Source organism: Ursus arctos, unplaced genomic scaffold (assembly GCF_023065955.2).
Source record: "Ursus arctos isolate Adak ecotype North America unplaced genomic scaffold, UrsArc2.0 scaffold_14, whole genome shotgun sequence".
NCBI lineage: Eukaryota > Metazoa > Chordata > Mammalia > Carnivora > Ursidae > Ursus > Ursus arctos.
Genome location: NW_026622808.1, coordinates 11,827,136 through 11,842,004, shown reverse-complemented (window position 1 = coordinate 11,842,004; position 14,869 = coordinate 11,827,136). Strand labels below are relative to the sequence as shown.

General features: G+C 41.0%; 1 protein-coding gene across 1 annotated transcript in view; it reads right to left on the bottom strand.

Annotated features, from left to right (window-relative positions):
- The window catches only part of UBE2G1 (ubiquitin conjugating enzyme E2 G1), a 100,084-nt gene that overhangs the window by 82,833 nt on the left and 2,382 nt on the right, over window positions 1-14,869 (bottom strand). The window lies entirely within an intron of this gene.

Genomic DNA, 14,869 nt, shown 5'->3' with positions numbered 1-14,869 from the left:
ACGTGGGACTGGACAGGCAAACCGTGGTCCCAAGGAACGTACACAGTGGAAGGGTGACAAGGGAACGCAACTCGGGGGTAAAAAGGAGTAGGCTACTGATTCATGCAACGACGTGGACGACTTTTAAATGCACACTGCTAAGTGAAAAGCCAGACCCTAAAAGCTGCATATGATATTCTGAAAAAGGCAAAACTATTGGGACAGAAAACAGATCAGCGTTTGCCAAGCTCAGTGGAGCAGGGAGTGACCGACTGCAGTGGGGACATATGGGGAAATTTTGGGTAATACAACCAGTCCTAGGGTCCTGCAGTGGTGGATATGTGACTTCATGTACTTGTCAAACCCATGGAAATGTCGATCTCAAAGAATGAACTGTGATGTATGCAAAATCAATTTCAAAAACCAACAAGGATGGAGTGAAGACTATGACAAGTGACTCTAACTGTACCCCAAATGCACGACAGAACCTCACTGCGGAGTGGCAGGGAACGCAGCGACCTAAATAACACCGCAAGTCAATGTTCTCACTCTCAACTGAAAAGATAAGGACAAGAACTGTGCATGCGCCCTGTACTCGAGTTGTGAACCTGTTTCCCACAACGGCAGAGTTAGCAATTCTGGAACTGCTTTCAAGTAAGTGGTGGGGGCTGCATTTCTCAGCGTCAGAGAGGGGAGTTACAGAAACACAAGAAGGGAAGGCCAGAAGGGACACCCTGGTACTGAGTCGGAAACACCAGGAGGAAGTGAGGTGTGGCCCGACAGAGCTCCAGACGGACTACAGAAATGCAGCAGATACACACATGGCCAGGTGAGCTTCTGTGCACAGAGGGCCCACCTCCTCCAGCAGCAACAAGCACTTCCAACGCCCAGACCTTGGTTTCTAGGTACCACATTTCACATTCTTGGAAAAACAGCTGATTCTTGGGCTGGGCTAGAGAAAATACAAGACAGGTCTGATACATTCTAGAGTCATCAGAAAGGAAGTGCTCAAAAATTAAAAAGATAAGTGCAACGTGAGAGAACTCTCAATGACCAATGCTGGAACAATGTGAGAACAAAACAGATCACATAAGAAACAAGTTCACTGGGGCGCCTGAGTGGCTCAGTCATTAAGCGTCTGCGTTCGGCTCAGGGCGTGATCCAAGGGTCCTGGGATCCAGTCCTTCATCAGGCTCCCTGCTCAGTGGGGAGCCTGCTTCTCCCTCTCCCACTCCCCCTGTTTGTGTCTGCTCTCTCGCTGGCTGTCTCTCTCTGTCAAATAAATAAATAAAATCTTTAAAAAAAAAAAAAAAAAGAAAGAAAGAAAGAAAAAAGAAACAAGTTCATTTTATGTGTCAACTTGGCCAGGCCACGATACCCCCAGATATGTGATCAAACATTATTCCAGGTATCTTTGTGAAGGGAGTTTTCAGACAAGATCACAATTTAAATCAGTAAACTTTTTTTTTCAAGATTTTATTTATTTATCTGACAGAGAGAGAGAGAAGGCACAAACAGGGAGGAGCAGCAGAGGGAGAGGGAAAAGCAGGTCCCCACTGAGCAGGGAGCCCGACTGGGACTCGATCCCAGGACCCTTGGACCACAACCTGAGCCGAAGGCAGACTCTCAACTGACTGAGACACCCAGGAGCTCTACATCAGTAAACTTTGAGTAAAGCGGATTACCCTCCAGAATGTGAATGGGCCTCATCCAGTCAGTTGAAGGCCTTAATTTTTTGTAAAGACTGACCTCCCTCTATGAGGAAATTCTGCTGGCACACTGCCTTCTGAGTCGAACTGCAACATCAACTCTTCCCTAGACCTCCAGGCGCCCCTGCAGCTTTTGGACTAGCCAGCCGCACATACCATGATATACAGACAGAGACATATATACACACATATATCTCCATCCTATCGGTTCCGCTTCTCTGGAGAACCCGACTAATACAGATTTTAACTCAAAGTAGAAAAGAAAATACACAAGTCTGTGGGGTGCCTGGCTGGCTCAGTCGGTAGAGCCTGGGACTCTTTATCTGTGGGTCATGAGTTCAAGCCCCACACTGGGTGTGGAGCCTACTTGAAATTTAAACACACACACACACACACACACACAATACACGACTGAATTAACAAACGGGGAGAAGTGACAAGTCTTCCTTAGAGAAGAATTCCAAATAATGTGAAGTAAATATTCTCCCCGACATGAGGCGGGGGGCCTAGACCCTCCTTCCCACATAAGTGTGGGCTGGACTTAGCAGCTTACACAGAAAAGGGTAGGCAAGGGGGAAAAGTAACTTTACAGTGGAGAAACCTGACCAACACTGCCTTAACCCAGTGACCGAGGCTCACGCGAACAACGCTGTCGTGCGGCTACCCGCGCCCCCGGTCTGATGTGATGAGAAGGGCACTTCACCTCTGCAGCATTCTTCCTGAAAACCCATAACCCCAGTCTAATCATGAAGAAAACATTAGACAAACCCAATTTGAGGGACACTCTACAATATACCTAACCAGTATTCCTCAAAACTGTAAAAGCCCTGAAAAACAAGAGAACTCTGAGACCAGAAAACGCACAGCTGGAGCCTACTTCCTAGAAGACGGGGAAGCCATGACAGCTAGATGCAATGTGGTGTCCTGGACGGGCTCCTGGAACAGAGATGGACAGCAGGCGAATCGATGAAAAACTGAAGGGCTTCAGTTAATAATAATGTGGAGGTCCTGGTTCATCCGCTGTAACAAACGTACCCTACTAATGTAAGACGTCAGCAACAGGGGAACTGGGTACAGAGGCTACAGGAACTCTCTGTACTAGCTCTGCAATTTTTCTATAAATCTAAAAATGTTCTAAAATTAAAAGTTTAAAAAAAGAAAGAAAAAAGCCAATCACAGTGGTACTGCTTCCCCAACAGCCACACCCCACATGCCTTAGACCCCGAAGAGAGCAGCAGGAAACACAGTGCTCTCTCACCCAGGCCCCTGCTGCACCTGGAAGAGTTAAATATAAACCAAACTGGATGACAGCTTGTTCTGTTTCCACCAAGCAAATGCAAAGGGTAGAAGCAGCAGCAAGGGTATAATCCTGAGGGAGAGACGTGGAAACAACCACAGAAGACACTGAAAAATACAGTATCTCCCAGGGGAACCACCACACCATCAATGTTCACAGCAGTCTGAAAAAAGATGTCAGCACATCCTCAAGTCCTAGACTTCTAATGGTGACAATATAAACCACGCTATGCACTGCTAAACATATATAAACATCTATATCTATATATTATCCTCTACTTACCTAGGGTAAAAGAGCATTAAGAAAGTTTCAGAGTAACATCCCTCTCTACATAAGCCTTGAAATAGACATTTTAGTTTTAGAATCCTCCAACACACAAGATGAGAAACAAACCCAAAATATCAGGTGAGGCCATGAGCAATAGTCATTTGCCTTCTGAAAGTCACAAAGTTTTCAGAATTTAACATACGACATGCTATTACACTAAAAAGCGGTAGTCTTAGTAATAAGGTGACCTGGGTTTGAAACCTATTGCTGCCATTTACTTGCTAAATGAATTTGGAAAAACAACTTCTTGATCTTGGGATGGGTTTCTTAACGAGAATCAAGTATATAAAAGGAACTTCAATGAACTCAACTCCAAAGAGTATGATTTTTCACTAAAATTCTTAACACTAAAGGTCCTTCCTTCCAGAATTTCAGTTTACTAAAAAGGCAAAATAAAACAAAAAGAAAAATAATCAAATGTTAACAGAAGCTTCAAAGGGATGGCTGGTATTTCTATCGCACATGTTTTATCTTTTCCAAAACTACAATAATCACATTCATTTGTAATTAGTAAAGTTCTTTTAAAATATACATGACATTTTCCTCTAGAATATCTTGATTACCTAAGATTTACTTTAAATGCATTTGACTCACCCTCAAAAAAGTAAAAAAAAAAAAAATCCAAGGAACATGGGACCCCAGAGACACCCTAAGACTTAAGTAGAAAAGGGATAATTGAATCAACTCATTTTTACATTCTCTATGTAGATCTAATTTAAATACTGTTAAAGACAGGCTCAGAGATTAATGAAATCTAGTTGTCTTGGCTTTGCTATTGTGAATAAGTCAAACCTAAACCTAGTTTCCTCTTCTGGAAAATGTGGTCAGCCACCTGGGTAGAAAGCCTAAGGCAGCTAAGGTGGAGGACCAGAGAGAATCTTGGAAGACATTTAAAAAGGGGGGGGGGGTTAGAGAAAAGCCAAAAGCTGGGAGGGAGGGGGCAGGCATGACGTTTCATTTTTGTAGCAATTTATAAATTATTAAGAGTTGGGAAAACTATAGGCATAGTAGATAGAACTGTCCATTAAAGAAACTGCTTTGAGAGAAGAAATGAGAACCCCGTTGAGACAAAGAAGGCATTCCAACAGGAGTCATTTGGTCAAAGCTATATTTGTAAAAAGGGCAACAATGTCTATACTAATGTGGTGAAATATCTACTTCTAATTCTTAACCAATATTTGTCTATAAAACTTCGCCTTCCCCACTGGAAAGGGAAGTCGGATCGTATCATGTATCCCTAGGGCCAAGCATATAGAAGGAATTACATGTTTACTAAATGGAAGTATCTTGTTTTACTTTCTACCTTCAAAGACTTAGTTCACCTGTCCTTAAGTTCTCCGGGTGGGGGAAAAATCCAGGAGTTCTAATCCACTCAGTGCCTATTTACTGGTTGCCTGCTAAGTTTAGTCACCCTTCTGGGCATCTGTGATGTCAGTTAAAAGGCAAAAACAAGAGTCTGTGTGCTCAGGAGGGGATAAGGAAACAGACACTGGTGATTAACAGCACACTTCTGATGAGCACCGAGGAATGTACAGGATTGTTGAATCACTATACTGTATGCCTGAAACGAATACAACACTGTATGTTAATTACACCGGAATAAAAATCTCCGTCCTCATGGAGACAACGTAGTCTCCATGTTGTTCTGCACCGTCCACACCAGTGATACTCAAAATATGCTCCATTAACAGGTGCCAACCCACCAAACCATTACTGGTCTGTGAACACGTGAAGCTAGAGCAAGGATTCAGTAGCTCATACGGCAATTTGATAGTCACTTCATATGACCTATTGTTATAAAGTATGGGCTCAAATTTATATCTTTTTAATTTAATTTCTCTAATAACTCATTTTTATTGTTTTTCTTAGTATCATTACATAATGAATTAGAATTTTCCTTACGGCCGGTCTTTAATCACAGATAATTTGAGAAGCACTGGTCTAACGCACTTTGACCACATTACTTCTCCCCTCCTCAAATAGAATAAAACTTCCAACATTTTAAAAATTTTCCACAAATACCAGCCTTTCCAGACACTGTTTTCCACTAGATCAGTTTATCATATGCTCCAACCACACTGAATTGTTTTCAGTACAAACCTTCTGTCTTGCTTGCTCTTTTTCCTCAACGTTAAATACTTTCTTGTTTCTGTGTCATCAAATTTTACATATGCTTTTAAAGGCAAATGCCACCAACTCCTCAAACATGAACCAGACAGGCAGAAGTAATCATTCCCTGACCCCCTCCGATACTTTAAGGCAGCTCTCTTAGGGGATTTTCTACAAGTTCCTGGAACATAAGAACAGTACTGTATTCGTTTGGCATCCTTACAATACACAAAACACGTTATCAAATTTGCTGAATGAATGATGGTAAGACATAGCATTACATATATATAAATGAACTTCACTCAAGAGATCAGAATGCTCTGAAATTGCACCCAAAATTGTGTACACTTTTCTCAGGAGAAAGTCTTTTAACTCATTAAATTGTCGAAGGAGTCTTAAGAAACCACTGCTCAGGGAAGGGCTCAGGTTTCATCAGCAGACAGACCTATTCCTGCCACCCAGCTCCATCAGGGCTAGCTTGGCGAAGATACCAGATATAATAACCAGATATAAACCTCAATTTCCTTATCTGAAAAAGGTGGTAACATTTACTTCAAAGATCTGCTGTGAGAACTGAATGTGACCACGGATGGAAAGTCCTGGGATCAGGAAAAGCGTGTGACAAGCACTCAAGGATTTGCTTCCTTCCCACCCTCCTCTCTTTTAAGTAAGTTTCTATAGCTGTGAAGTGAGCAGGCTTAGGTCCTTTAAAGCTTTTTTAAATTACAAATTGCTGCCATCCCTTGAAAGTTGTGTTCAGACTCTTCTCTTGGACGTTGTCAACAGGGTTGGTTGTCTCTCAGAAACACCTATCTGCTCTAAATCTGTCAACTTTAAATTTTGGCCCCTGGTATCAGTTAATTCTAATTACTATTTTCTTTACATGACAAACAAAAGGATTTCTTAAAAGCATATAACTTAACGCTCTTAAGAGAACCACATTCTGATTCTGATGTATCCAGATACAGCCCTTTTCCTAGGAAGCCTTCCTGAACTCACTGTATCCCACCCCCCTGTAATTAATCACTCTTCCTTTCACAAACTTTTGTTTACATGTCCATCAACCTCTAAGAAACACAGAACCTCAGGGTAGGAATACCACACTGTCTTTGCATCCCCCAGCATTTCATTTCTCAGTGCAACTGCACACAAGGGCTCAATAAATCAACTTGTAAACCTTTCTTCCATTTTCCAAATGGCAGCACAAGACGTTTAAGTAACGGTCATTTAAAATTAAGATGGAATTTCTATCTCAAACTTTAGATTTCTCTTTCAGCTTCCTGTTCCTTGAAAGTGTTAATGTGGCAATTACATGTTGTTGCTTGCAACTATGAATAGTAAGTTTAAAATGGAAAAAACATTGATAAAAATGCTTTGACTACAAGTGACATTTTAAAAACTTTTTATTTTGAAGCACTGATCTATAGGACAACAGAAAAAATAGTACTTAGAAAGGCCTCCTATATCGTTTACCCAGTTTCTCCCCAGTGCCGACATCCTGCATCACTACAGATCAAACCAAAGAAATCGGCATTGATACAATCCATACACTTTAAATAGATTTCATCACTCAGTGTTTCCACAGCTCTGTGCAATTTTATCACATTTGCAGATTTGTGTAACCACTACAAGATACGAAACTGTCCCATTACCACAAAGATCCCTCATGCCACCACCACCCACCCAACAGCCACACACCATCGTCCCTAATCCCTGAAAACCACTAGCAATCCATTCTTTAGCTCCATAATTGCGCCATTTCAAGAACTCTAAACAGGTATCGTTCAGTGTGGTAAAGGACGGTCTCTTCAACAAACGGTGATGAGAAGACTGGATACCCATGTGCAAAAGACTGAAGTTGGACCCTTACCTTACACTGTGTACAAAAATTAACTCAAAATGGATAAAAGATCTAAGCATAAGACCTGAAACTATAGAACTACCAGAAGAGAACACAGGAGAAACACCTGACGACACAGGCTTGGCAACGGTTTCCTCGGTATGACACCCAAAAGCACAGGCCACAAAAGCAAAAAAACAGACAAATGGAGCACCAAACCTGAAAACTTCTGTACACCAAAGGACACAATCCAGAGTGAAAAGGAAACCTACAGAATGGGAGAATACTTGCAAATCATATTTACTACCTAATAAAGGGCTCATATCCAGAGTACATAAAGAACTCAAACAACTTAACAAAAATTCAAATAACCTGGTTAAAAATGGGTAAAGACTTGGGGCGCCTGGGTAGCGCAGTCGTTAAGCGTCTGCCTTCGGCTCAGGGCGTGATCCTGGCGATCCGGGATCGAGTCCCACATCGGGCTCCTCCGCTGGGAGCCTGCTTCTTCCTCTCCCACTCCCCCTGCTTGTGTTCCCTCTCTCCCTGGCTGTCTCTCTGTCACATAAATAAATACAAAAAAATCTTAAAAAAAAAAAATGGGTAAAGACTCGAATAGACATTTCTCCAAAGATGATTATTCGAAGGACCAATGAGCACATGAAAAGTTGCTCAACGTCAGGAATCAGAGAAATGCAAATCAAACCTGTACCATCTAACGCCCATCAGGTTGGCTACAGTTCAAACACACACAGAAAGGTAATAACAAGTGCCGTCAAGGACATGGAGAACTCAGAACCCTTGTGCACTGTCAGTGGGAATGTAAAATAGTGTTACCACTAGGGAAATTATGGAGGTTCCTCAAAAACATTAAAAAGAGAACTGCTCAACGTAGGCTCATCAACTGTGACACAGGCACTACCATGGGCGGTGCCGATCATGGGGGGAAGGGGACTATGCATGTGTGGGGGCAGAGAGTGTATGAGAAATCTCTGTAGTGTTTGCTCAATTTTGCTGTGAAACTAACTGCTCTAAAAATAAAGTTCATTAAAAAACAACAACAACAACAGAACTACCATATGATCCAGCAATCCCACTTCTGGATTTATAGCCAAAAAAACCAAAAGCAGGATCTGGAAGAGATATTTGCACACCCGTGTTCATAGCAGCATTCTTCACGACAGCCAAGAGGTGGACGTGACCCAGCTGTGCACCTATGGATGAAGGGGTCAACAACACGAGGCAGACACACACGACAGAACATGATGTGGCTGTAAAAAGGAAGGACCCCGGGTCACAGCATGGACAAACCTTTAGGACATCACGCCAAGTGAATAAGCCAGTCAGAAAAAGACAAATGCTGCATGATTCCACTGACAGGAGGCAAAGTTATTAAATTCACAGAAACAGAAAGTAAAATGATGGTTACAAGCGAGGGGCAAGAGGGAAGGGGAAGGGGACAGTTGTTCAATGGGTAAACAGTTTCAGTTTTTCAAGATAAAAAAGTTCTGGAGATCTGCTCCACAACGATGTGAATGCAACTTAACACTACTGAACTGTAAAAATAGCTGAGATGGTCAATTTTGTATTTTTACCACAATAAAAAGAATTTTATGTAAATGGAATCATACAGTGTGCAACCTTTTGAGATGAGCTTTTTTCCACTCAGTGTGAGGCCCCTGAGATCACCCAAGTTGTTTTGCGTATCAGCAGCGTTTATCTGCGTTGCTGAGAAGTACACTCCACGCTATGGACGTACCACAGTTTATTCAGCCGCGGAGGGCGATCTGGGTCGTCTTCCAGCTTTTAGCTATTACTAATAAAGCCACTGTAACCGTTCACATACAGGTTTTTACAAGGACGTAAGTTTCATTTCTCTGAAGTAAACGCCCCAGTGTGTACCTGATGGGTCATGAGGTAAGTTCACGCTCAGTCTTACAAGACACTACAAACTGTTCTGCACAGAGGCTGTACCATTTCACATTCCCACCAACAACGTAGGAAACGCCAAGTTCCTCCGCATCCACTGGACAGCACTTGGTGCGTCTTTTTTTCTTTTTTTTAATTTTAGCTATTCTAGTAGGTATGTAGTGCCAACTTAGTGTGCTTTGAACATGCATTTCCCTAATGTCTTATAACACGGACCATCTTTTCATTTGCTCATGTGCTGCCTGGAATGTCTGTTCACATCTTTTGCTCATTTTCTAAAAGGACTGCTTTCCTTTACTGCTGAGTTTTGAGAGTTCTGTATATATCCTACATCAACCCTTTGCCAAATATTTAGTGTGCAAATACATTCTTCCAGTTGATGGCCTGCCTTTTCATCTGTCTCACAAACAGCAGCTTTTAATGTTGGTGATGCCCAGTTTACCAATACTGCTCTTATCGATCGTGCTTTCGATGCTGTGCATACGGGCTCTTCACCTAGCGCCCCACTGTCTTGAAACCAAAACTCTAAGACAAACACCAGACCTAAGAATGAGAAAATGACAACACACACAGCTAAACTGTGAGCACATTCAAAAGCAAATGCACACAGTGCCTCCTAACATAAAGGACATTTAGAAAAAATCCTAAATGTGATTAACTGTTCTTTAAAAGCAATGCTTACTTTCCAAGATTAAAGCAAAAACAGCTTTAAGAATTTTTACTGCCAGGTAAAAATTTAAACGGTTTCTCTGTTGTTCACACTTCTAACAGACCTCTAACCAAGGGGACATGGACAAGAACACTGGAGAAAAAGTCGAGAAGGAGCAGCTGCTTTTCTAAGTTATCACAGACTGACAGAAAGCATAAATAAGAGGAAAATTTCCTCTTATTAAAATTAACTTTTCACATATTTTCTAGAACTTCAAATCATAAAAAGAGGTATGCCCCTCTACGGCAACAACAAAAAATTATGGTATTTTCCCCAGCCGTTTCTCAGTGCCAGAATCTAACAAGGGAACAGCACTGATAAAAATTTCTGACCTACTGGAATAAGGCTAATACTACTGTGCACTAGGGGGAGAAATTTATAATTTATGTAGAAGCGTGCGTATATCTTATTTCCTAAAGAGGCATTTTATTCTTATCCTCTCATCTGTTCATTACCTTAATTTGCAAAATGTTTGCTTTTTCTTAACTGTACTTTACCTGAACAATGTCATCAACCAGATAGAACGACACTATGTCTACCTTGCCAGACTGTCTCCGTACACATATTCTATGCCTTTTTCTCTGAGAAGTTATTTCCTACAAACCAATCAAAGATGGCATTAAACAGAACCTTGGAGGTCATTTCACGTTTCAAATTCTAACAAAAATATTTCTCAATAATTAAGAAAGGCAAAACTCAGTTCCATCCTGAATGGAACTGAGTCCATTAAAACAAAAGAACACTTGGCATTTACTTGCTTGAAGCAAGAACACATTCACACTACGGTTAACCATAAAATTAGTATATCCTCCTCAAAAACAAAAACAACTTTGCACTTAAGGACCCAAAACCAAATAATCCAAGGCCTGAAATTCAATTTTGATAATGTAAACGAATACTTCACCTGAGAAAAGTTAATGAAAAAGCAGCAATAGAGTGATCGTCCATCGATTTCCAGGTTTCCCACACCAGATACCACTCTATTAATAATCAAGGCATCTCCATTTCATGATCCCATACAGAAGTATCACCAAATACGATGTGTATTCACACAGAAACTACGTAACAGAACTGTATACTCTGGTAGTACATTACAGCAAATGCAGTAGACTATACGAAATATTAGTATCTACAGAGTGTAGAATTCACTTCAACCTTTTAATATGCTCAGCAGCATTTCAGAAAGTGAGATCATCCGTTACAAAAGACTAATGTAAGTATGTTTCATTCTGAAGTAGTTTATAGAAAATAATTTAATTTTCTGTTGTTTATAAAAAACTAAATTGCATTATCAAAAATAGTCACTGAATGACAGAAATTATTACTTAAAAATCACTTACTCCCTAATGTTAAGAAAATTCACTTATTCACTGAAATATTAAGACTTTCCCCCATTGGGGCACCGGGGTAGCTCAGTCAGTTTAAGTGTCATGATCCTGGGGTCCTGGGATCCATAGGGGAGTCCGCTTCTCCCTCTCTCCCCCTGCTTGCGCGCTTACTCTCTCTCAAAAAAAAATATAATCTTTAAAAAAATTAACACACTTTCCCCCAGTTTCATTGTGACACAACTGACATATAACACTGTGTACTTTCAAGGCATACAACATAATGGTGTGCCGTATGTATACCCTGCAAAACGAGGCTGCTTAGATTCTGTGACACCACAGGCCAGGGATACGATCCCGCCACTATGGGGAAGGCAGTACGTCACCCAACACCTCTCCCTCAGTCACAGCGTTTGTTTCGCTTACGCTTTTTTCTGACAGCATATTCAGTAAACATGTAGCAGCTCCACTATTCCTATAAGAGAGCAATTTATTTCTGGATATAACAGTTCCTAGACTGTTAAACAATTAGAGCAGTATGATGCAATATGAATTTACTTCTAGACTTCCCCTCCACTTCCATATTTTTAAACATTTTCTTACATGTGAGTTAACAACTATTAAGAATATTAATATAGTTAAGAGGCACCTGTCTGACTGAGTTGGTAGAGCCTACGACTCCTGATCTCGGGACTGTCAGTTTGAACCCCATGCTGGGTGTAGAGATTCCTTAAATACAGTTTTTTAATCTTTAAAAAAAAAAAAAAAAGAATCTTAACGGCATCTCTTAAGGGGGGCAGGGGGCCTGAGTGGCTCAGGTGGTCAAGCTCAGGTCATGATCTCAGGGGTCCTGAGGTCCACCGTTTTGTCAAGACCCGCCCCTAGTGGGGAGTCTGCTTCTCTCCTCCTCCCTCTCCCTCCATTCCTCACCCCGCTCCAAGGCATGCTTTCCAGTGCACACACACGCATGCGTGCACTCTCTCTCTAAAATACATAAATAAAAACCTTTTTAAAAAATCTATTAAGGGGCACCGGGGTGGCTCAGTTGGTGGAGCGTCCAACTCAACTTCAGCTCATGTCTTGATCTTGGGGTTGTGCGTTCAAGGCCCGTGCTGGGCTCCACACTGGGCATGGAGCCTACTTAAGAAATACACATATGTATATACATAAAACATTATGTTCATCACCCAGAATCTTCTACCACGAGGGTAATTCCTGTCAATAATCAATTATTCTATTTCTGCTTGTTTAAAATTGTTAATGCAATTACATGTCAGAGTGCCAATATATTCTAGAAAGGCCAAGAAATACTAAATCTTTCTTACTCCTCCTTTTAAGCGTATTCTCTGACAATCCTACCAACACCAGGGCTGCTAATGAAACATCATGGCACAAAACCAGCGACTGCAGGGAACCCTCCAGGGAAAGAGCTCAGGGAACCCCCAGCAGCACAGCTTCACAGCCACCCACAGCACTCCTTGAGAAAGTGGATTTTCTTGGGCATCATGATATGTAGACTCTTTGGACATGAGACCAGGAATCTGTATTTCCCCAAGTGATTCCACCCCACATTACACACAAAGTCTAAGAAACACACTTAACTAACTCATCACAACAACCTACTTACATGGGTAATCAAGGAGATGAAGATTTGGGAATTTTCCAGATTACTTAAAAATATACAATCAAAATTTCTACAGTAAAAGAAGCTCAATTATTTTACTGTTATTATATTAAAAAATTCTTCTTCCTAGTTCTGGAATGACAGGTGCCTACGAGACCCTAACTCTTGAAAATCTATGCTACCAATGTTTAAAAAAAAAAAAACTCTCAAGGGATCTTAAAAAAAGAAAAAAGGCAAAAACTTCCTCGTATTCCTTATAAATGCTTGTCATATCATAAAATTTAGTACGGTAAGAGTGGAGAGTAAGTCCAACTAGTCCAAGGGGTGTCTGGGTGGCTCAGTTCGTTAAGCATCCGACTCTTGATATCAGCTCAGGTCTTGATCTCAGGGTCATGAGTTCAAGACCCACAATGGGCTCCACGATGGGTGTGGAGCCTAATTTAAAAAAATAATATTTCCAAATCCAACTAGTCCAAAATTTTTCTCATAGTTAAATCACCAACACCAAAAAGCTCAGCACTACTTTCAGCTTATGACTTTAATTCCCTGATTCAGGAGAATGTTGGCCTTGAGCTCAATGGCTAAAATATCTTTTTATGATTACCTTAAGAAGACCACTTAGATATTAATGTGTAGTATTTTACACAATAGGTTTTACTAAGATTTCCATAATCATTCTGGTAATTACTGGATAAATTAACTCTGAATATTAAAATTTATAAAATACTATTTCATGTTTGTGGTAATTACTGCTCCCTGGGAGGCAATATAACAATTAAAAACAACAAAGTCAAAAAAAAAAATAAAATAAAAAAATAACAAGTAAATAAATAAAAGCAACAAAGTCTCCAAAGTAAGAAGGCCCTCAATTTGAACACAGCAGTCCCACTCACTCATTCACTCACTCCAGCTTGACTCTGAGCAAGTGACTCTGACCTCTGGAAGCCACGGTCTCCATTATCGGGAGGCTGAAGCGAGATAACAAACGTAAAGCAGTCTGCACAGTGCCCAGTACAGGCTAGTCCTCAGGAAATATACATACACATAAACAGAGATACAAGAATCTCTCTGAAACGGCACACAGGAAATTATCAACCATGGTTGTTTCCAAGAAAAGAACTTGGGGTTCTTTCGGGGAGTGGAGAGGCTATACCATTTTGTGCTCTGTATTCTTAACCGGTGCTTATAATACCTTCTCAAAAACTAAAATCATGTTTAACTATCTGGTGTGTCGGATTTCTCAGTGCGTAGCATAATGCACCGCTGCCGACCCCGCAAAGGAGTCAGAGTCTAATAATACCCACAAAGAAACACACAGCCTATCTGATTTCGTGAGTCTGTTAGGTATTCTTACTTGTTTCACAACAGCCATAATGGTCTTACCCAAACAACCTTAAACCAGTGATTTTTCAACCTGGGTTGGTTTTAATCCCTCAGGGGACAATGGCAGCGGAGACGGGTCTGGCTGTCACAACTGAAGGGATGTGCTACTACTGGCATCTGGTGGGTGGACGCCAAGAATGCTGCTAAACATTAGTACAGGCTCCCACAACAATATCTGCCCAAAACGTCAGGAGTCCTGAGTCTGAGAAACTGCAACCAAAGGAGCCATTCTGCCCCACGCTGAGAGGAACCAGGTTCTTCATTCCAGGTACCAACCAAACACACACACACAATAAATTCTCCCCTCCAGTAATGAGTAATGAAGGAAAACCCTTAAAAGGTCAGCCTCAATAAACCTAACCACTATGGACCACTGCTGTTCTAAGTTTCTGAAATTCTAGCAGCTAGAATGTTTGTCTCCTCAATTCATTTCAGGACTTCTAAAGCATTTATCATTAAGCCTTTCAAAGTTCACTCTAAATGATTTCAGGAGATTACAGTCTACCATTCTTTCCTGTTTTCAAATGGTATCTGAAGAACCACAAAGCTCAAACAATGTACTACTAACACACAACAGGGCCCTTTATTTTAGTGAGTGTTATCAAGTCTTTCCAAGGAAGGAGATATTTTTACATTTCACT